Source organism: Delphinapterus leucas, chromosome X (assembly GCF_059928025.1).
Source record: "Delphinapterus leucas isolate spDelLeu-1000000601 "Yukka" chromosome X, BTC_Dleu_Yukka2, whole genome shotgun sequence".
Taxonomy (NCBI): domain Eukaryota; kingdom Metazoa; phylum Chordata; class Mammalia; order Artiodactyla; family Monodontidae; genus Delphinapterus; species Delphinapterus leucas.
The window spans coordinates 91007501-91032344 of record NC_143150.1 but is presented as its reverse complement, the minus strand read 5'-3'; the positions used below and the strand labels follow the sequence as shown (position 1 = coordinate 91032344).

At 39.0% G+C, this 24844-nt stretch overlaps 1 protein-coding gene across 1 annotated transcript in view; it reads left to right on the top strand.

Annotated features, from left to right (window-relative positions):
* Positions 1–24844, top strand: part of USP11 (ubiquitin specific peptidase 11) — an 80428-nt gene extending 55584 nt beyond the window's left edge. The window contains exon 21 of the mRNA XM_089904968.1: positions 1–24844. This exon is cut by the window's left edge and continues 4266 nt beyond it. The gene's annotated coding sequence lies outside the window, so the exon portion shown is untranslated.

Sequence of the window (24844 nt, the reverse complement as noted above, 5' to 3'; positions counted from 1 at the left end):
CAGAGTCTTCTAGAGTCTTGTTTATATACAATATCCAGGTTTTTAGCTGTACTTGGTGGTAGAAATAGAGAGAAGCATGTCCACTCCATCATCTCCAGGAACCAGAAATCTGGCTGTTAGAGTTTGTCAAATCCTGTTTTGGGTTTTTTTTGTTTTTCCCCATCAATTGATATGATTATATAATTTTTCTTGATATGGTGGCTGACATTGGTTGATTTTTGAACATTGAACCAGCCTTTCTTTCATACCTGGAATAAATCTCACTTGGTTGTGGTGTATAATTCTTTTTAAAAAATAAATTTATTTATTTTATTTTTGGCTGCGTTGGGTCTTCGTTGCTGTGCGCAGGCTTTTCTCTAGTTGAGGTGAGCGGGGGCTACCGTTCATTGCGGTGTGCAGGCTTCTCATTGCGGTGGCTTCTCTTGTTGCAGAGCACGGGCTTAGTTGCTCTGCAGCATGTGAGATCTTCCTGGACCAGGGCTTGAACCCGTGTCCCCTGCATTGGCAGGAGGATTCTTAACCACTGTGCCACCAGGGAAGCCCCAACTGTGGTGTATAATTCTTTATAAACATTGCAATATTTGATTTGCTAATGTTTTGTTGAATTTCTGTGGATAAGTTCAAGAGAGGTAGCAATCTGTATTTTTCTTTTCCTTTTTGTCCTTTTTTTCTGGTTTTGATAGCAAGGTAAAACTGGCCTCATAAAATGAGTTAGGAAGTGTTCTCTTATCTGGAAGAGATTTTATAAAATTGGTGCTAATTTCTCTTTAAAACATTTGGTGGAATTCTTCAGGGAAAACATCTGGGCCTGGAGATTTCCGTTTTGAGGGCTAAAAATAACAAATCCAATCTCTTTGATGGTTATAGGACTGTTTAGATGAGTTGGGTAGTTTGTGGTTTTGGAGTATTCAGTGCATTTCTTCTAAGTTGTTGAGTTTATGAGCCTACAGTTGTTCATAGTATTGATATTATCTTATAATCCTTTTAATAGTTACAGGATCTGTAGAGATAATCCCGTCTTATTCCCGATATTGGTGATTTGTATCGTCTCTCTTTTTATCTTTCTCAGTCTTTCTAGAGGTTTTTCAATTTTATCGATCTTTTCAAAGATCTATCTTTTTATTTCATTGATTTTATCATTTTTGTTTTCAATTTTATTGAGTTTTGCTCTTATTTTTATTATTTCCTTCCTTCTGCTTGCTTTGGATTTATTTTTGCTCTTCTTTTTCTAGTTTCTTGGGGTAGGAACTTTGATTATTGATTTGAGAACTTTCCTCTTCTCTAATGTAAGCATCTAGTGCTGTGACTATCCCTCTCAGCACTGCTTTAGTGCACTGCACATATTTTGATGTTGTATTTTCTCTTTTCTTTCAATTCTATGTATTTGTAAAAATTTCCTTTTGACTTCCATCTTGACCCATAGATGACTGAGAAGCATGTTTTTAAATAAGTGTTTTAGAGGTTTTCCTGTTGTCTCTTTTTATTGATTTCTAGTTTGATTCCATATGGTCAAGACCATATGATATATGTACATGCTATATGCAACAAATTCTTCTAAATTTGTTGAGATTTGTTTTATGGCTCAGGTAATGGTCCATCTTGGTAAATATGTTCCATGGGCACTTGAAAAGAATGTATATTCTGTTATTGTTGGGTTGAACGTTTTATAAGTATCAATTAGATTCTGTTGATCAGTGGTGGTGTTCAGTTCTTCTTTATCATTGCTGAATTTCTCTCTACTACTTCTATTAATTGCTGAAGTCCTCAATTATAATTGTGGATTTACCTATTTCTCCTTTCAACCCCATCAGTTTTTGCTTCATGTATCCTGAAGCTATTTTCTTTAGTGCATACACATTTAGGATTGCTATGTCTTCTTGGTGGACTGATTCTTTTATCATTATGCAAAGTTTCTCTTTGTCTCTAAGTTTATTTGCGCTCAAGTCTACTTTTTTTTTTTAAGTCTACTTTTTAAAAAATGTATGTTTGCATTGCTTATCTTTTTCCTGTCTTTCTTTCTTTCTTTTTTTTTTTTTTGGCTATGCTGCATGGCAGGCAGATCTTAGTTCCCTGACCAGGGATCGAACCTGTGCCCCCTGCTGTGGAAGCGCAGAGTCTTAACCACTGGACCACCAAGGAAGTCCCTGAAGTGAATTTCTTGTAGACAGCATATAGTTGGGTTGTGTTTTCTATTCACTCTGCCAATCTCTGGTATATTTGGACCATTTAAACTTAAAGTAATTAATGAGATATGTTTGTGTTTATGTCTCCCATTTTATTATTTGTTTTCTATTTGTTCCCTCTGATTCTTATTCTTCTGTTTCTTTCTTCTTGCCTTCCTTTGGGTACATAAGCATTTTTTAGAATTCCATTTTTATTTATTTACATTATTTTTGAGTATGTCTCTTGTGTGGTTTTCTTAGTGGTTGCTCTAGGTATTACAATGTGCAGGTGTAACTTACCACAGTCTACTGATAGCAATGTTTTACCACTTTGATTGAAGTGGAGAAAACTTATTTCACTTTAGGTCCCTTTATCCTTCTGACTTTTTTTTTTTTTTTTTTTTTTTTTTTTTTGTGGTACGCGGGCCTCTCACTGTTGTGGCCTCTCCCGTTGCGGAGCACAGGCTCCGGACGCGCAGGCTCAGCGGCCATGGCTCGCCGGCCTAGCCGCTCCGCGGCATGTGGGATCTTTCCGGACCGGGGCATGAACCCACGTCCCCTGCATCGGCAGGTGGACTCTCAACCACTGCGCCACCAGGGAAGCCCATATCCTTCTGACTTTTAAAACATAATTGTCCTAAGTGTTTCCTCTATATACACTGAACTCCGTATCAGATGTTATTATTTTTGCTTAAATCATCAAATATGGTTTAAAAAGCTCATGAGGAGAAAGACATTCACTCCATGTTAACCCATTCTGTGGTTCTTTTTTTTGCTTCCTGAAGCCTTTGTCTGTTATTATTTTATTTTTGTTTGGAGAACTTCCTTTAGCCCTTCTTGAAGGGTAGATCTACTAGCAACAAATTGTTTTACTTTTCTTTCATCTGAGAATGTCTTTATTTCCTTTTCATTCCTGAAGGATAATTTTGCCCAATATACAATTCTCAATTGACAGCTTTTTTCTTTCAGTGCTTGAAAAATGTGCCATGTCCTTTAGTCTCTGATTTCAGATGAGAAATTCACTGTTATTCTAATCAGTGTTCTCCTATACATAATGTGTTATTTTTCTCTAGTTGATTTCAAGTTTTTTTCTTTGTTTTCAGTTTTCAAAAGCTTAATTATGATGTATTGGCATGGCTTTCTTTTGGTTTCTCCTATTGTGGTTTTCTCAGCTTCTTAAATCTGTAGGTTTGCGTCTCTTGCCAAATTTGGGAAGGTTTCAACCATTATTTCTTCAAATGCTTTTTCATCACTACTCTCTTTCTCCTCTACTTCTGGCAGTCTAATAATATGAATCTTAAATCTTTGTTATTGCCATATAGGCCCCTGAGACTCTATTCACCTTTTTTCTTCAGTGTATTTTCTCTCTGTTGTTCAGATTGGGTAATTTCTATTGTTTATCTTCAAGGTCACTTCTCCTCTGTCAAATTCATCCTGCCATTGATCTTTTCTGCCTGAGTTTTAAATTTTGCTTATATTTTTCAGTTCTATCTTTCCATTTGGTTCTTATTTTATATCTTATATTTGGTGAGAATTTCTATTTCTTCATTTGTTTCAAGTTCATTTGTAATTCCTTGTTAAATCATTTTTATAATAGCTACTTTAAAATCCTTGTCAAATAGTTCCAATACCTGATTAATCTTGGTATTGGCTTCTATTGATTGTCTTTTCATTCACATTGTGATTTTTCTGGCTTTTGGTATGGCCCCTGATTTTTTATTGTATCCCGCACATTTTGTCTATCATGTCAGGAGACTCAGGATCCTATTTAAATCTTCTGTTTTAGCAGTCATTCTGTTTACGTTTATCATATAGGTCCTGATCTTTTGGGGCTGTGGTTCCAATGATAATTTAGTTTTCAGAGACCTTGCAATGTCATTCTGGTCTGCTTTGTTTGCCTGGTGCCACTGGAGCACCACATCAGTCTTTGTTGGTGCCAGGGGTAGATGTTGATTTCCTGGTTCTGTATGGTGCCCTTGGGTGTGGGATGGAAAGTGTGAGACTGGGAGGTGGGAGCACGTTTTTTGGTTTCCTAGTGCCTCCTGCCACATCTATGCTGGTGCTACCCTCAGGGATTCAGGGCCCTTTCCTTGGTCTGCATGCTCCATGCAAAGTTTCAAATGGTTGTTTTGTTTTGTTTTGGTGGTTGCACTGCTGCAAGTGTCCCAGCATGCCCTGTCAGACTCTAATTTAGCTGATCTGTCCATGAATCAGGTCCAGTTATCAGGAGTCTTGATGTGTCAAGGGAAGTGACGTGTGCAAAGCCACGGGAGTGGTGGGGTGGTGGTGGTGGTGGTGGGAACTGTGGCCTAGTGGTAACTTCTTTTTCCTACAGGCTCCAGTCTGCATAATTGTCAGTCACTGATACTTGTAGTTCAAAAGCCTCATTAGGTCTGACTGGCCTAAGTGGGATGGCAGTCTGTTGAATTTTTTTAAAAGCACTTCCATCTCTATTAGGTTTTTGTTTAATACAATGATCAGCCACCTCTCCCCCATTTGTGTTATTTTAGTGACACCATATGGCTGTGGAAGCCAGGTGGGCTCCTGGTTGTGTCTTATTCTACTGCTACTGCTTTAGTTGTGGCCATTTCTCCACTGGGAACATTCCATGAAATCAAGAGAAGTATTATGCCTACTTAAAGTACCTGTTATTTCAGTACTTTTAGCAGCATCCATTAGAACCATTTGGGTGTATGTCCATCAAGTAAAACATAACACAGTTTGAACAAATATCAACTGTGATGAGGCACCACTGATAACCAGAAAGTGTGTCACAGATCTGATGTTAATCTATTAGGAGAGGGTGGGGCCAATGCCCAGTATAATGGGGGCTCTTTAATCACAAGACTTTGCCAGAAGTTATAAGTTTGGCAAGCAGTCCCCTATTTTGTAAGACACTTCTAAACTTGGTTTCCAGAGGGATTGTGTGTTGTAAATCCACCCACATAAGTCCAAGAAACTTTACTTGGCAAGCAGGACTCTGGATGCTGTTGGAGTTGATCAGCTACCCCTGCTGGTAAAGATGAAATGACACCATAGTCAGGACTGCTGACACTAAGGCTTTTGACTTGCTAACCAACAGGACATCATCTATATAGTGAAAGCTTTGGACCTCATAAGGTCGAGGTAGTTGCACTAAATCATTCCTCATCCACTGGTGACAAATTGTAGGGGGAGGGCAGAGTTTGTCCCATGAGTGCTTTTTACATGTGGCAGTGCCCTGAAAAGAGAAAAAGCATGAACTGCCAGATCCCATGGGGTTTTCTCATAACCCCTAACTTGGCCTTCACTGCCTTTATGTCTTTTCTCCAAGGAGGCATCATGACTTTACCTGCCCCACGTTGGGTGTCAATTTGTCAAGTGGTCAAGCAGTCCCTAAGCGGCAGTGCAGTTAAGTTGGTTTGTCATATTTCCATAGATTCAGCTGCTAAGGAGACAATGAACCATAAGGATTTATTATTTACATAGACAGTAAAAGCAAGGTCAGTACTGTGCGACACTGAACCAGAGGGGCCAGGTGACAGAAAACATGCATGGTGGGTCACTCTGTCATTGAGAACCCTTCTCTAAACTACACACAAGCAGTTGTATGACTTACACAGAAGCCTGCAGCTGTACCCTAAGGGGAGGCAGCAAAGCTGAAAGTCCCATGCCTTACCCAATCCAGGGGGGACAGATGAGAAATGGCTTTGTGGGAACTTTTGGCAAGATAGCAAGACTTCTGGAAGATAGGGAGGCAGATGAGGAACGTCCTGTAACAGCTCCTCACAAGACTGCCCCGTTCCAGGGGAACATCACAGGGCATTCTTCCAGAACTCGGGTGACTGCAATCAGACCTTGACTATGTGACCTATGTGGAGAAAAGCAAGGTGGCCAGGACACCATGTTCGAGCCATTTGCCTACAATTTATACATGAACATTCAGGCCTTGTAGCTTAGAAACTTACTAGAATTTTATAGGAAATGACTAGTGAATAGAGAATTTTAAGCAGTACCCTTAGCTATAAGGTTGTCTCATTCAATCTTGATTAATATGGTTCAAATAGAAAATATTTTGTTAAAAATATCAGAACAGGGAATTCCCTGGTGGTCCAGTGGTTAGGACTCCATGCCTCCAGTTCAGGGGGCCTGGGTTCGATTCCTGGTCAGAGAACTAAGATCCCACATGCCACCAAATATACCAAACCAAAACAAAATGTGACCAAAACCAAAACACACACACACACACACACACAAAACAAAACAAAACAAACAAACAGAAAGATTTTAAAAATTAGAACATGAAAATGAATGTTTTCTTATTATTCAAGTGCCATTGTTACAACTTTGGAATTCCCCTAATAAAAATGTAGAAGCAAATAGGTAAAATCAGATAAAAGCTAAATAAGGATTTTAGTGTTATGATAAGAGGATAAATGTAAGGCAAAGTCTTTATGCTTTTGGATAGAATAATCTCATTTAAATTTAAAGGTCCTTTGTATTCTGACATTTATCTTTTGTACAGTTTCTGTGTATTCATAGTCACTTTTTGTAAACCCTTGAGTGGTGTAAATAAAACAGCTTTCTGTTGCCAGAGACTTATATTTAAATCAATATTACTATCCAAACATCTAAATTTATTTTAACACATGGTTACCTGTTTATTTCTTCTATATTCTTCTATGTAGGGTAAATTCAGCTCATCTCCTCAGGTTTTAAATTAAACTGAATTAAAAAAAAACCTTTGTGTTGCTGGTAATATTTTCATAAAGTGAAATTTTCTTATAAGGATACATTAAAAAGTAGAGGGAAGGTAAAAGTTAAGGGAGTGACTAGGAAGTATAAAAGAAGAAAAAAAGGTAAAAGAAAAATAAGGAAAGAAGAAAGATGTTTCATTTCTTTATATTATAGGGAAGAATATGCCAATTTTTTAGGCTTTACTATTTCTGAAAAGTGTTAAGATAACTAATCTCTAAGAATCTTAACCTTTGTAATTGCCAATAATTGAAATCACCTTGAAAAAACTACAAGATTCAGGAAGGAAAATTATACTTCTTTATTGAAATTTTCATTCCCAGCTAATAGAGTTTCCTGTAAAAATTCTTATCAAACACTGGAGACCTTTCAAGAGATAATATCATGCTTGATGTGCATTCATTATAGACATTTTTCTTTTGGCTGTTAGACTTTATTAATATAGCCTTCCAAAACATTTAAAAAAATGACACCTTGCACTTGAAAGAGTTATGAAAATTATATAAAGAAAATAACATATACAAACTAGTATATATAGAATGGGTAAACAACAAGGTCCTCCTGTATAGCACAGGGAACTATATTCAATATCTTGTGATAAACCATAATGGAAAAGAATATAAAAAAGAATGTGTGTGTGTTTATATATACATATATACACATATATATGTTTAACTGAATCACTTTGTAGTACAGCAGAAATTAACACAATATTGTAAATCAACTATACTTCAATTAAAATAAAGAGGCAAAAGGGATTTCCCTGGCTGTCCAGTGGTTAAGACTCCATGTTCCCAATGCAGGGGGCACAGGTTCGATCCCTGGTTGGGGAACTAAGATCCCACATGCCACGTGGCTCGGCCAAAAAAAACAAAAAAACAATAACAATACTTTAACTTAGTAAGTTTAAACTTGGTGTGTAATAATATAGGGGACACAATGTTATATGTCAAACATGTTTAAAAAAATATAGGAAACAGTGAGAGGCAGATGAGAGTGGGCACTTGTTTAGGGTGTGGCCCAACTCAGAGGCAACAGGCAACACTGCACTCCACCAGCTGTAGGCCCTGGCACCCCCCAGCCTCAGCTCTCAGTGCCCCTCCAGAGAAGCTGGAACACTCTTAGCATTGAATCCATGAGTTCTTCCTCCTGCTGCCCCAGGAAGATACTTGTTCAAAGCCCTTCCCATCGGTGTCAGCAGGATACAATTTGTGTTTGGAGGACCATCAGATATTCAGACTATGATGTTTGGGACCAAAGCAGTCAAATACTTAAGAGTAAGATAATTTCAGTCGAAAGTGTTTTAGAGAACCACGTAAATGAAAGTTTCAGTTAAGGGGGGGATGGGGTAATCATACCTTTTATGTGCATGTGAATGCATATAATGCATGCGAATTAATGCATGCAAATCTCTCATACTGTGATACAAAGCCCAAAAGCGAAGGGGGGTCCCCACTCCTGAGACCTGCCTTAGGTACAGGAATCTATGACAGTTATAAGGATAATGAACACTGTTACTAAGAAAAGCCTGTAATGAAAAACTGAGCCCATCTAAACCTGCAGAATCAGAGTGATTTGGGTCACTTTTTTTTTTTTTTTTTTTTTTTGCGGTACGCGGGCCTCTCACTGTCGCGGCCTCTCCCGTTGCGGAGCACAGGCTCCGGACGTGCAGGCTCAGCGGCCATGGCTCACGGGCCCAGCTGCTCCGCGGCATGTGGGATTTTCCCGGACCGGGGCACGAACCCATGTCCCCTGCATCGGCAGATGGACTCTCAACCACTGTGCCACCAGGGAAGCCCTTGTGTCACTTTTTTACTTTCAGCTTTTACAGTAACGCAATGTCTTTCAAGTGTCATCTCTAGTCATGACTTCCCCTGATGTTCCAGAAAGGGTTGCTTATTGCCAATAATTAGAGAAATGTAATAAATGCCTTTACAAATAATTTTACAAATACATTTAACAATGCCAAGTGTTGGTGAGAATATGGAGCAGTTGGAGTTCTCACACACTGCTGGTGAAAGTACAAATCGGTACAGCAACTATGGAGAACTATTTGGCATTATCTACTAAATTTTAACATATGCATACCCTGTTTCCCAGCTATTCCACTCCTAGGCATCTACCCAGCAGAAATGCATTCATATGCACACCAAAAGTCATGTAGATGAGTGTTTACATCAATGTTCTTTGTTGAAATAAGAACCTGGAAGCAACACAAATGTCCGTGATGATACAATGGTTAAATTATGATATATTCACACAATGAAATACTAGACTGTGACTAAAAGAACAAACCATAGTTATATGAAACAACATGGATGAATCTCATAACATGATGTTGAGTGAAAGACGTCAGACACCAAACAGTACATCCAATGCTATTCCAATTATTAAAGTTCAAGCACAGACAAGACAAACGTGTGGTGTAACAAGTCAGGATAGTGGTTACTTTGAGGAGGCAGGAGGATAGTGCTTGGGAAGGCACAAAGGGAGTTTCTGGGGGAGCTGATAAGGTTCTATTTCTTTTTTAAATTTTTATTTACTTTTAAAAATTTTATTGGAGTATAGTTGATTTACAATGTTGTGTTTCAGGTGTACAACATAGTGATTCAGTTATACATATACATATATTCATTCTTTTTCAGCTTCTTTTCCCATATAGATTATTACAAAATATTGAGTAGAGTTCCCTGTGTTATACAGTAGGTCCTTGTTGGTTATCTATTTTACATATAGTAGTGTGTGTATGTTAATCCCAAGCTCCTAATTTATCACTCCCTGCCATGTTTCCCCTTTGGTAAATGTAAGTTTGGTTTTGAAATTTGTGAGTCTGTTTCTGTTTTATAAATAAGTTCATCTGCATCATTTTAAACAATTAGATTCCACAGATGAGTGATATCATGTGATCTTTGTCTTTCTCTGACTTCATTTAGTAGGATAATCTCTAGGTCCATCCGTGTTGTGTAAATGGCATTATTTCATTCTTTTTTATGGCTGAGTAATATTCCATTGTGTATTTGTACCACATCTTCTTTATCCATTCCTCTGTCGATGGACATTTAGGTTGCTTCCATGTCTTGTCTATCGTAAATAGTGCTGCAGTCAACATTGGAGTGCATGTATCTTTTCAAATTATGGTTTTCTCCGGATATGTGCCCGGGAGTGGGATTGCTGGATCATATGGTAGTTCTATTTTTAGTTTTTTAAGGAACCTCCATAGTGGTTGTACCAATTTCATTCCCACCAACAGTGCAAGAGGGTTCCCTTTTCTCCACACTGTCTCCAGCATTTATTGTTTGTAGATTTTTTTTTTTTTGGTACACGGGCCTCTCACTGTTGTGGCCTCTCCCGTTGTGGAGCACAGGCTCCGGATGCACAGGCTCAGCGGCCATGGCTCACGGGCCCAGCCTCTCCGCAGCATGTGGGATCTTCCCGGACCGGGGCACGAACCTGCGTCCCCTGAATCGGCAGGCAGACTCTCAACCACTGCGCCACCAGGGAAGCCCAATTGTTTGTAGATTTTTTGATGATGGCCATTCTGACCAGTGTGAGGTGAAACCCCGTTGTAGTTTAGATTTGCAATTCTCTGATAATTAGTGATGTTGAGCATCTTTTCATGTGCTTTTTGGCCATCTGTGTGTCTTCTTTGGAGAAATGTCTATTTAGATCTTCTGCCCATTTTTAGATTGGGCTGTTTGTTTTTTTGACATAGAGCTGCATGAGCTGTTTGTATATTTTGGAGATTAATCCCTTGTTGGTTGCTTCATTTGCAAATATTTTCTCCCATTCTGTGGGTTGTCTTTTCGTTTTGTTTATGGTTTCCCTTGCTGTGCAAAATTTTTAAGTTTAATTAGGTCCAATTTGTTTATTTTTGTTTTTATTTTCATTACTCTAAGAGGTGGATCAAAAAAGATCTTGCTGCAATTTATGTCAAAGAATGTTCTGCCTATGTTTTCCTCTAAGAATTTTATAGTGTCTGGCCTTACATTTAGGTCTTTGTTCTGTTTTTAGTTTATTTCTGTGTATGGTTTTAGAGAATGTTCTAATCTCACTGTTTTACATGTAGCTGTCCAGTTTTCCCAGCACCACTTATTGAAGAGACTATCTTTTCTCCATTGTATATTCTTGTCTCCTTTGTCATAGATTAATTGACCATAGGTGTGTGGGTTTATTTCTGGGCTTTCTATCCTGCTCCATTGATCTATATTTCTGTTTTTGTGCCAGTACCATGCTATTTTGATGGCTGTAGCTTTGAAGTATAGTTTGAAGTCAGGGAGCCTGATTCCTCCAGCTCCATTTTTCTTTCTCAGGATAGCTTTGGCTACTCGGGGTATATTGTGTTTCCATACAAATTAAAATTTTTTTTGTTCTAGTTCTGTGAAAAATGCCATTGGTAAATTTGATAGGGATTGTGTTGAATCTGTAGATTGCTTTGGGTAGTACAGTCATTTTCACAATATTGATTCTTCCAATCCAAGAACAAGGTATATCTTTCCATCAGTGTTCTATTTCTTGACCGGGGCATAATTACATGTGTGTGTGTATTCATTTTGGAATAATCCAGTCAGCTATACGCTTAGGCTGTGTGCATTTTTCTGATAAAAGCTTCAATGAAAGTTTTAAAAAATCAATTGAAAGAATAAAACATGAATAAAACATCATGTCATGGAAAAATACACTTTATTATTGATAACCTAACCAGACACAAGCTATCACTAATGTTAAATGAAAAAAAAGTGCACAACCTAAAAGTTGAGAATTATGTTTTATCTAGCAGACTTACTGTGGACTATAGCCTGAGCTACAGCAACTCAGATAGCTCTGAGGGACTGGTCCGAAGAGGTAAATGAGGACCCAGGATATATGAGTGTTTTGCTGAAAAAAAAAATGTAGTTGAACATAAAATGATTACTGCAAATCACAAAAAACAGACATCTCCAGTTAATGATTTTGGTGCTTTTCTATATAGGGGAAGATACAAGAGTCTGGGCTCATTAAAATCATTCCTTAGATATGTATCTCAACTGTATCAGGCCAGTATCCTGTTTTTCTCCATCCTGAATTCCCCTCAGGGGGCACTGTGTGTGTTTGTCTGGGGGGGCCTGCAGTGGCTGATGGCTTGATGGCCTCAACACCCTTTGTTTACTGAAATGGCAGGCAACATTCTTTGTCCATGCCAATCCTTCTAGGTGCCCTTTTGAATGCTTTTTCTTTGCCTTTAGGCTTTGTCCTCAGTCATCATTTCTTCTCACTCCACATGCTCTGTATTGATGTCACTGTTCCCATGCCTTCAGTTGCCATGTTAACGCAGAGTGCTCTCATGTTGCTATTTCATACTTTTCTCCCTCAAGCTCAAAAGAAGCATTTCAGAAAGGATTCCTTGGAACATGAGTCCTGCAAGATACTCTGTGGGAAGAAAACCAGGTCCATGGTCAAATGATTTTGGGAAATGCCTTTGCTCTTAGAAATTCACAATATACATTAGCATATTAAAGACTATGTACCCGTTTAATTTTGTGTAACCAAACGTTCCCCCTAACTTCTTTTACATGGAGTCCCCGCTCTTTCATTTTTCAGTTAACATTTGCTAATGCCCTAGAGAACTATCATTTTTTAGGGCAACTGCTTTGGGAAATGCTGATGTTAACCCATTTATCCAACTATCTGATGGATGTCTCTATTTGGATGTCACACAGATGCAACAAACTCATCTTGCTCAAAACAGATCTCATACTATCCTTCAGTTCTTAGAGGTAATCAGTCATCAGATCCCAGGATTATATTCTTCAAATCTCACTCAACATCCCCAATCCTCACTGTTTCTACTTCAGGCCATTATTACATTTTCTACCTGGACTATTGCAGTAGTATCCTATATGTCTCTCTTATCCCATTCTTTCTCTTTCCTTGAATTCATACCTCACACTGCCACCAAACTGATCGTCTGAAAACGTACAGTGATTATGTTATTCCCACTCGTTAAAACTGAGGATTATTTCTTCATTTGCTTCAGTGAAAATCTTGAATTCCTTAGTGGGGCCGGCAGGGTGCTCCGTGACTGACCCTTGCCCTGCTCTAAGCCTCTGGTGCCTTCCTTCTCTTCCTCTGTACCGTGTACAGATCACAGAAGGCAACAAATCATTTCCCACCCTCTGCTCCCTCTGCCTAGAATTTCTTTATCATCCTTACAGATTAGTAGAGTCAGAACTGGGTTCCAATTCCCACTTTACACCTTACTAGCTCTGTGACCTTGAACAAGGTACTTTAACACTATGGGCCTAATTTTCCTCATCTGTAAATTGGGGATCATCATAGGCTCAGTGCTTAGCAAAACAAAACCAAACGAAACCAAAAACCCCAAAATATACTTCATACATTTTATTTTTATTTTTTTTTTAAAAATATTTTATTTATTTATTTATTTGGCTGTGTTGGGTCTTAGTTTTGGCACGCAGGATCTTCGTTGCTGCATGCAGGATCTTTCATTGCTGCATGCGGGCTCTTGTTGAGGCACAAGGGCTTCTGTAGTTGCAGCGTGTGGGCTTCTCTCTAGTTGTGGTGCACGGGCTCCAGAGCACGCGGGATCAGTAGTTGTGGTGCACAGGCTTAGTTGCCTCGTGGCATGTGGTATCTTGGTTCCCCGACCAGGGATCAAACCCACGTCCCCTGCATTGGAAGGCAGATTCTTAACCACTGGACCACCAGGGAAGTCCCTACTTCATACATTAAAAAAAAATAAAACTGTGACAACATTATGTTTTAAGACCCAATTTTTTTTAGTGGCAATTTTGAAGGATCTTTATTCAAGATTGCCTAGCAAGCTGGTGTCATTTTACCTTTAGTAGTTGCTATCTCTTTTTCCTCTCCCAGCTATGTTGAGATATAATTGACATAACAGTGTAATAACATCACATAACAATGTGTTATTTGATACATTTCTAAACTGCAAAATGATTAGCAATATAGCATTAGCTACTACCACTATTCCATTACATAATTACCATTTCTATTTTTGTGATGAGAACATTTAAGGTGTACTCTTTTAGCAACATTCAAGTATATGATATAGTACCATTAGTGGGATAATGTATCATTAGAATCACCATGCTGTATATTAGATCCCAGAACTTGTTCATCTTATAACTGGAAGTTTGTGCCCTTTGACTAATGTCTCCCCATTTCCCCCACCCCCTGATAACCACAACTCTATTCTCTTCTTCTCTGAGTTCAACTTTTTTAGATTTCACATACAAGTGAGATCATGCAGTATTTGTTCTCTCTCTCTAAGACCCAATGTGTTGCATATAGCCTTTATTTTAACTTTGAATCTAGCATTTAACCAGTAGTTACACACCTCAAGCTAGGCTCACCCATGACACTGCTTCTCCAGCAACCTAATCAGCAGCCCTAAGCCCACTGAACTTCAAGCTTTTCAAGGAGGCCCAGGCCTTACAGGGGCCTCTCAGCGTGATGATGCCTTAGAGAAGGTGTGTTATGTCACCATAACACCAGTAGTTGCAGAAGAGGCCATAGTGTGGGTGCCACCATCTTGCTTGAGGGGGAAGGATGCTGAGTGGCGCACACCAGAGCTGTGGGGACTGTTTTGTTAGTTTAAAGCATCTGTCTACAAACTTCAGTCTTCAGTGAGCACTCTAGAAAATTGTCAGCTTCCCGGATGGAGCCTATGGGGATCAGGATTGTTGTGCAAAGTTTAAGAACACAGTCTGATTTCCTGTCACCTTACTGACACCCTCTCCTCCAACCTGTCTTCCCACTCACTTCCTTCAAGATATTTTGGCCTCCTTGCCATGTACCCTTAATAACCAGGGGCACCCAGTAATTTCCCACCTCAAGCCTCTGTGTTTGACTTTCCCTCTGCTTGGTACACTCTTCCTCTGGTTGCTCACGTGGCTGGCTGCTCCCTCATGCTCTGCTTAAAGGTCACCTTTGCAGAGAGGCCTTCCTTGACCTTCTTTCTCCAAGGCAGAAAACAACCATCCTGAATTTTAAAATGATAGCTTTTCGTGTGTGTGTGTGTGTGTGTGTGAACTATTTTGCCCTTAATTACTTTCTGTCCACCTATTTGTTTACCTGCTTATTGCTTGTCTTTCCCACTCATATATAAGCTTTATGTGGGTAGGGATTTTTCTCTGTTCTCCTTCACTACTGTATAACCAGCTCCTAGCACACAACAAATAGGTAAAATACTGGGGGATGGCGTGGAGTTTGTCTTCTCTGGGCCTTAGAAGAATCTCAGGGGGTTCAGAATGGGTTACTAGCCTGGAGTTACCTTCCTGTTGCTGAAGACAATCTCAAGTCCTCCCCCACTGTGCCCCCAGTGCATGTCCAGTCTCACGGATGACAAATATCAGTGGGCAAGGACACCAAGATCATGATCCTCACCTCCTGAGGCTCTTGTTTCTTCCTCAAGGTATTTATGAGGGTCCTGGGTGATGGTGGTGAATGCTGGTCATTCAGGCAGTGGCCCACCCATTCTGTCCTGGATAGGCCATGAGAAGTGTGCGTTCATGTCTAAGAGCTGAAACTCGCGTCCCTCAGGGTCCAGCATGTGAACCACAGCCAGAACAGGTTGGAGAGACCATAGCCCTGCTGGTCCTGCAGGAGTGAGGAGGGCTGCCTGGGAGGCTGTGGAGGAGAGACAAGGTGGGAAGGATGGTGTCTGAAGGTGAAGGGGGATGTCTGAGGGAAGAGGCCTAAGGATATTTGTGCCCTGACGCCTATGTCCCTACTATTGTTTTCCCTTCCCCTTCAGTGGGCCCTCAGCTGTCTTCCCCACAGCTAACTCTCTGTGCCCACGGGTACCACGTCTCTCCCCTCAATGTGCACCATCTGTCTGGGCAGACTGGAGGAGACCACTTCCCACCTCTTGTCCACCAACACTGCATCTACCTGAGCCTGACACATGGACCCGAGGACAGGAGATGAGGGCTTGGAGCCTCATGACAAAGTTATCCAGCAGTGGGTGAGGGGCCAGCGGGAGGGGGTCAGAAGAAACGCTTCTGTGTCAGGCTGCCTTGCTCTTCACCTCAGAAGCGGGCCAGATTGCCACGTGGAGGTTCAGACAGGGTCAAGAGTGACAGATGGAGACTAATTTTTACCAGTCAAGGCAAGGGTGGGTCTGAAAGTGGAGTCAGCTGGGAGACTCCCCTTGGTGTGCGGGCACCCAGTCGGTTGAGGGCTGCAAGCTTGGGCTTGGTGATCAGTTTGGGGACTTAACATTGCACCTAGGCCTGGGATTTGGGGCCTTGCTTGGAATAAAGCAGCTTAAGTCCCCAGGCTGGAATTTAGCTAGAGTGAAACGCCTAGCAACAAGCCAGCCCCTTAGCTACAGCAAGGACACTGGCAATGCAGGCCTGGAACCTCCCCTTGGAATCCTTGGCAAGCAGCACTGAGGCCTAGAGATCATGGTCAGAGATGGAACGCTTAGTGGAGAATGGGTATCATGGAGACTGGGGCTTGCACCCAGGCCTGGCAGGGTGGGGTGAGGAAGATTAGATTCAGTCACAGAGCATTTGGGGGAGAGGGAGTTCACTCACATTTGGGGTGGGCGTGGCTAAAAGGAACCACCTCTCTGGAGGGCTGACAGAAGATGGCTGTGCTCAAGAAGAGGCCTGAGTGTGGGTACCACCAGCTTGCTTGAGGTTTAGGGAGGAAGGATGGTAAACGGTGCACAGCAGAGCTATGAGGACTGCTGTGTTGGTTTAAAGTATCCATCTACAACCTTCAGTCCTCAGTGAGTACTCTAGAAAATTGTCAGCTTCCCAGATGGAGCCTATGGGGATCAGGATTGTTATGCTAAGTTTAAGAACTTGGTTAACTTAAAATCTCAATGTCAGACTACACTTCTATTATTTATTTATTTATTAAAATTACTGGACTGAATGTCAATATTATGACATAGTATGAGTGTGTTTCATGTTTGGTAATTGCAATCATTGTTGCTTTTGTTGTGGTCATCCATTTACAATGCTTGGTGTCAGTTTATTTATCTCTTGTAAAAATAAAATACAGTTTGTGTGTGTGTGAAAAAAACTAGGAAAAAAATAAATTAAAAAATGTTAAAAAAAAAAAGAATAAATTGGATTCTTCATTCCCTTCTGGAAAAAGGGTTGGGAACTAATATTTTTTGAGCACCTGTTAGCATCCATGGTTTGAGCAACCATGCTGGGAATTTTATATATGTTATTGCATTCATTCTTACGGGACAGGGATAAAAGAAAATATATTGAATTCTAAGAGACTGTGGGTGTTTTCCTCCCCCATTTCTAAAGAGGAAGGCTGCTGCCTTGGTTAAGGAGCTACCTTTGTAGTGCAGGATCCAGGTATTCCCAAATGAAAAGAAAATCAAGAGATGGAGAGACTCATCTACATCCTTGGCACATTGATATTTTGTGCCAAATAGTTCTTTGTTTTGGAGGCTGACCTATGCACTGTAGGATGTTTAGCAGCATCCCTGGACCCCACTTGAGAATCACAGATATACATGTTTAAGGGTTGAGACTTGGAGGTGAGAAAGGAGCTAGACTAGAGAGGTGGTGGAGTGGGAATTGAGGACAATTTTGGGGGGTAGAAAGAGAAAAAGGAGAATTTTTTGAGTCACTACTACAGACTGAGGATGAGACAATTCCCCCAAAGGATTTTTTGAGAAGTTATTCATTAAGAGTGAATTTTCCCCTTTATAATTTTCTTGAAAGTTTGGATCAGGATTTGAGTTGCTCTGAATTGTGATTTTTATATGGTTGTTGTTTCCTTGAATATGATTCTGTGTTGAAACTGGACCACATGGTAAGTGTTCGTGTAGATTTTATATGGTTTACACTCATAACAGTCTTTTAAATTCACACTATCCCCATTTTTATAGATGATGCCCTAATCTCTCTGAAAGGTAAGATTTCACCTTGTACCATTCTGCCTTCCTCTTCCCTTTGCCTTCACAGAGAGGACCATGTTTCATTTTCTCAATATTTTTAAAAGACTAGTATGAAAAAACACCTGTTTTTCCTCTTTTTAAATGATGTCATAGCTTACATTCAGAGGTAATTTAACATCTAACCATCATATGATTCAGAAAGGTATGTCTGCAAGTTTCTTATTGTTGCTATAACAAATAACTACAAATTTAGTGGCTTAAAACAATACAAACATTATCTTACAGTTCTGGAGATCCACAATCAGTCTCAGTGGGCTAAAATCAAGGCATTGACAAGGCTGCATCCCTTCTGGAGACTCTAAGGGAGAATCCATTTCCTTGCCTTTTCCAGCTTCTAGAGGCTGTGTGCATTCTTGACTCATGACCCTGCATCACTTCAACCTCTGTTTCTTTCATCATATGTATTTTTCTCTTTGACCTGCCTGCCTCCTTCTTAATAAGGACACTTCTGATTACTTTGTGAACCCACCTGAATAATCCAGGACAATCTTTCCATTTCAAGATACTTAGTCACATCTGCAAAGTCCCTTCTGCCATGTAAAAGAGCATATTTACAGGTTCCAGAGACTGGGATGTGGGCATCTCTGGGGCCATTATTCTGCCTTCCTCAGCAAGGGTGTAAGACCTCGCAGTATGTATGGTCTCATTCTGACAACGTGCTTGAATTGTTCCATCTTGACTAGATTTTTTTTTAATATGAAATTCTTAGGCTTAGCTGACATTTAATTTTCACACTAGAGTCAGAGTCAGTGCCTGGCTCACAATGACCACTTAGTAAATAAAAGCTAATATTTGTCAGATTGAATTATTACCTATTAACCAGTAAGATTGTAAGACGGGCGTTCTGTACTTTCCTGTGTCCATGACTATTTTGAGGAGATTTTTGGGGAAGAACCTATCCCTCCTCCTGGAGGAGAGTGGGAGAGCGGATGCTTAATGGTTGTAGGATTTTTTTTTGAAGTGATCAAAATATTTTGTAACTAGATAGAGGTGGTGGTTGTACAACATTGTGAATGTATTAAATGCCACTGAATTGTATACTTTAAAATGGTTAAAGTGGTGAGTTTAATGGTATGTGTATTTTGCCACAATTAAAAAAAAATCTCAATGTCAGACTACACTTTTATTATTTATTTATTTATTAAAATTAATTAATTAATTTTTGGCTGCATTGGGTCTTCGTTGCTGAGCGCGGGCTTTCTCTAGTTGCGACACACGGGGCCTACTCTTCGTTGCTGTGTGTGGGATTCTCATTGTGGTGGCTTCTCTTGTTGTGGAGCACGGGCTCTAGGCATGTGGGCTTCAGTAGTTGTGACACACAGGCTCGGTAGTTGTGGCTCGCGGGCTCCAGAGTGCAGGCTCAGTAGTTGTGGCGCAGGGGCTTAGTTGCTCTGTGGCATGTGGGATCTTCCTGGACCAGGGCTCAGACCTGTGTCCCCTGCATTGGCAGGAGGATTATTAACCACTGCGCCACGAGGGAAGTCCCAGAATGCCACAGACTCTTACTATTTTTACCCAGTTTTACTATATATATTTTTTCTTTCTTTCGTTCTTTCTTTCTTTCTTTTTCTTTCTTTCTTTCTTTCTTTCTTTCTTTCTTTCTTTCTTTCTTTCTTTCTTTCTTTCCTTCTTTCTTTCTTTCTTCTTTCTTTCTTTCTCTTCCTTGCTTCCTTCCTTTCTTTCTCTCTTTCTTTTTTTTTCTTTCTTTCTTTCTTTTCTGCACCATGTGGCACGCAGGATCTTAGTTCCCACATTGGAAGCCTTGGAAGCACAGATTCTTAACCACTGAACCACCAGGGAAGTCCTAGATTTTCTTGAATAAATAGTTCTTCATTTGCTGTACGCTCTTAGGACAATTTGCAGAGACTTTAACTGGTTGCTTTCTTTTAAAAAATTTCACCAACTTTATTAGTTTTGTTGGGAGGGGGTCCATGGAACATCTCACTCTACCACCCTGGAACTCTCCATATATATATTTAACTGACCCAGCTTCAGTAATTGAAAGACTACTATTAACTATCAATAATACTGTATTGCATATTTGAAAGTTGCTAAGAGAGTAGATCTTAAAAGTTCTCATCTCTAGAAAAAATATTTGTAAGTACATATGATGACAGATGTTAACTAGACCTGTGGCCATCATTTTGTAATATATACAAATATCGAATCATTATATTATACACCTGAAACTAATATAATGTATGTCAATTATACCTCAATAAAGTTAAAAAGAAAAATACCATCCTTTTCCCACTGCACTGTACTGTGACTGTGACCTTTGTCATAAATCAGGTGGTGAATTTAAATAAATAAATAAGTGAGTAAATATATATATATATTTGTTCTGGACTTTCCATTTTGTTCTGTTGGTCTACCTGTTTATCCTCACACCTATGTCACATTGCCTTAGATCCTGGAGCTTTTTAACAAGGCTTGAAATCAGGTAGTGTAAGTCCTCCAACTTTTTCTTCCTTTTCCTCTTCTCCTCATCCCTCAAGACTGGACTTAGCTATGTTGTTTTTACCATGTACAACTTTTAAACATTTTTATGTCATTGAATATATGTCTTTCTCTTTATGGTTTCTAGATTTTGAGTCACTGTTAGGAAAGTTTTCATCAGTCCTAGGCTATAAAGGAATTCACTGCCTTTCCTTTGTGTATGTGTATGTGTGTGTGATTTTATTTTATACGTTTAGATCTCTGATCCATATAGGATCTGTCTTAATATACAGTGTGAGGAATGGGTCTAGTTTAATTCTCTTTTCCACTTTGCTATCTTTTGTCCTAATACCACCTATCAACTGTGTTCATCTTTTTTACCACTGATTTGAGATGACAGCTGTACCATAATTTCCCTTGTGCACTTGGGTGTGTTTCTATATTTTCTATTCAATTTCACTAGTCTGTGTGCCAGTACCACGTTTTAATTATAGAGGCTTTATAGTATGATTTAATATCTGGAAGAGTTTGTCCCTCCTCAAGGTTCCTCTCCCCACCCCCAGCTTTGTTGAGATATAATTGACATATAACATTGTATACATTTCAGGTGTACAACGTGATGATTTGATATATGTATATATTGCAAAATTATTACCACAATAAGGTTAGTTAAGAAATCCATCACCTCACAGAGTTACCTTTTTTTGTGTGATGGGAATGTTAAGATCTACCCTCTTGTTAACTTTCAAGTGTACAGTACAGTATTGTTAACTATACTCACCATGCTGCACAGTAGCTCCCCAGAACTTATTCATCTTATAACTGGAAGTTTATAGCCTTTGACCAACATCTCCCCATTTCCTCCCCAGCCCCAGGTAACCATCCTTCTACTCTCTGTTCCTCTGAGTCTGTCTTTTTTAGATTCCACATATAAGGGATATCATACAGTATTTGTCTTTCTCTGACTTATTTCACTTAGCCTAATGCCCTCAAGTTCCATCCAAGTTTTCATAAACAGCAAGATTTCCTTCTTCCTCATGGCAAATATATATATATATATTTTCCCCCTCCCTTTATTCCTTTGTCAGTGAACACTTAGGTTGTTTCCATGTCTTCACTATTGTGACTAATGCTATGGAGGTTCCTCAAGAAATTAAAAATAGAACTACCATATGATCTAGCAGTCCTGCTTCTGGGCATATATCTGAAAGAAATGAAATCACTATCTTGAAGAGATACCTGCACCCCATGTTCACTGCAGCATTATTCACAATACCCAAGTCATAGTTCCTTTTTTTCAGGGGTTTCTTGGATACTCTTACTTCTATATTCTTTCATATTAACTTTATAATCAACCTGTTTTGCTCCAGGAAGACATATGATATTTTAATTGGGATCATCTTAAATTTAAAATGAACCTAAAGACAATGAAACCTTTATGATGTTAGTTATTCTTTCCATTTTTATTTCCATTTGTTCAAATCTAGTTGTGTGTTTTTCAGGAGTGTTTTGTAGTTTTCCTATTAAATATATGCCTAGGATTTTATTTTGTTTTGTTTTATTGCTGTTGTTCATTTCACCAAAAAGGATATACAGTTGGAAAATAGCCACAAGAAAATATGATCATTAGCCATTAGGGGAATACAAATTGAAACCAAAATGAGAAACCAGTACACACCTATCAGAATGGCTGAAATAAAATATAGTGATAACACTAAATACTGGCAGTACATAGAAACTGGATCAGTCATATATTGCTAGTGGGAATGTAAAATGGTACAGCCTTTCTGGAAAATAGTTTGTCTGTTTCTTATAAAACCAAACATAATCCAGCAATTTCATTATTGGGCATTTATTCCAGAAAAATGAAAATTTATGTTCACACATAAAAACCTGTACATGAATGTTCACAGAAGTTTTATTCAGAATAGCCCCAAACTGAAAACCACCCAACTATCTTTCAACATTAAGGATGAATGTTTAAACAGACTCTGGTACATCCATACTTCGGAATATTGCTCAGCAATAAAAAGGAACAAACTACTGATACATACAACAACTTGGATGGATTTCAATGGAATTATGCTGAATGAAAAAAGACAATCTTGGGACTTCCCTGGTGGTCCAGTGGCTAAGACTCTGCGGTTCCAATGCAGGGGGCCTGGGTTTGATCCCTGGTGAGGGAACTAGATCTCATATGCTGCCACCAAGAGTTTGCATGATGCAACTGAAGATCCCACACGTGGCAACAAAGATCCTGCCTGCAGCAACTAACACTCAGAGCAGGCAAAAATAAATAAATAAATAAAAATTAAAAAAATAAATAAAAAAAAGAGAAAGGAAAAAGGCAATCTCAAAAAGTCACATACTGTATGATTATATTTATGCAATAAGGTGGAAATAACAGAGATTAGGCGTTGCCAGGGCTTCAAGTGGTGGGGAAGGTGGATGTTTATTCTGGCTATAAAGGGGTAGTAAGGAGAAGCTTTGTGGGGATGGAACACTTTTCTCTCACTCTCTCTTTTTAATATTTATTTATTTATTTAGGCTGTGCTGGGTCTTAGTTGTGGTATGCAGGACCTTCGTTGAAGCATGCGGGATCTTTAGTTAAGGCATGCAGACTCTTAGTTGCGGCATGCATGCGGGATCTAGTTCCCGGACTAGGGATTGAACCCGGGCCCCCTGCAATGGGAGCATGGAGTATTACCCACTAGACCACAAGGGAAGTCCCGGAACAGTTCTGTATATTGATTATGGTAGTGGTTACATGCAATAAAATTGAATGGAACTAAACACACACAAATGAGTGCACTTAAAGCTGGTGAAATCTGAATAAGCTCTGTGGATTATACCAATGTCAATTTCCTGGTTTTGATATTGTACTATAGCTATGCAAGATGTTAGCACTTGAGGAATCTACTGAAGCATCCACAGGACCTCCCTGTACAATTTTTGTTATCACTTCTTATGAATCTATCATTATTTTAAAATAAAAAGCTAAAAAAATCAAAATAACGTAATGGATTATAACCTATCGAATAAAATAGGAAACCATGCGTCCATACCGATATGGATAAATGAATGAATAAATTGAAATTTTGATGAAGAATGAGATATATACATAGTATCAAACTGCCTCCTCACTATATACTCATTAATTACAAAAGGAAAACCAATAACTTTATAGTAGAGAAACCTGGCAGACACAATATTAATCAAGGAATCAAAGTGAACATTCTCAGTATTGATAGGGTGAAATGAAAAGGACATGGCGTTGCCTCTGTGATATTCCTATCCAAGGTACAAAATCTGAATCTAACCATGAGGAAACATCAGACAAATCCAAACTGAGAGACATTCTACAAAATAACTGGCCTGTAATCTTTAAACGTATCAAGGCCATGAAAGTCAAGGAAAGTCTGTGGAAATTGTTTCAGACTGAAGGAAATTAAAGAGACAGGATAACTAAATGCAATATGTGATTCTGAACTGGATGGACCCTTTTGCTAGAAAGGACATTACTGAGACAAGTGGTAAAACTTGAATGGGGTCTGAGGATTAGATGGTAGTAACATATTCATGGCATGTCCTGATTTAGATGCTGTGTTTTGGTTATATAGGAGAATGTCCTCATTTGTAGGAAATACCCATTAAAGTACCCAGGAGTGATCAAGTATCGAGTCAGCAACTTAATCTAAAATGGTCCAGCAAGAAAAGTTCTGTGTACTGTACTTTTCTAAGTTTGAGATTTTTTTCAAAATAAAATATTTTTAAAACATCAAGCAAAATTGTTTGCAGGCAATTTTTTTAATTAGAAAAATTACCTAGTGGAATCTGTAAGATATAGCTAAATCAAAATGGAGAGGAAAAAATGTTGCCTTAAAAACTTACTTAAAAAAAAAAGACAATTCAAGAAGATGGGGGAAAAAAGAAAGCAGAAGGAATAAATAGATAAAAGCATAGATGACAGTATAAAATTGAAAAGAATGATACACTAAATAAATTTTCTTTAGGATAATAAATATAGATAGACTAGTTTTAACAAATACAGTGAGTAAGAAGTACAAGAGAAATAACGAGAATTGCAAGTGATATTAAAAGAATCATAGGACACTACTTTGTTCAATACCATCCAAATAAACTTGGCAATCTAAATGAAATTTGTGTTTTTAGGAAGAATAAATGGACAAAACTGACTCTGGGATAGAGAGAAAATCGAATACACTATTTACAATAGAACAAATAGAATGAAAATTTAAAGTTACCCTCCTAAACTGTGCCAGACCCAAAGGAAATCCTAGGGGAATTCTACCAGTGCTCCTTCGACTTTCCCAGAGCTTAGAAAGAAAAGGGAAAACTTTTCAATTCTTTGCATTTATTTATTTTTAATATTTACTTATTTATTTATTTGGCTGCATCAGGTCTTAGTTGCCGCAGGCGGGCTCTTAGTTGCAGCATGCGGGATCTAGTTCCCTGACCAGGGATTGAACCCGGACCCCCTGCATTGGGAGCGCAGTCTTAGCCACTGGACCACCAGGAAAGTCCCTCAATTCTTTTT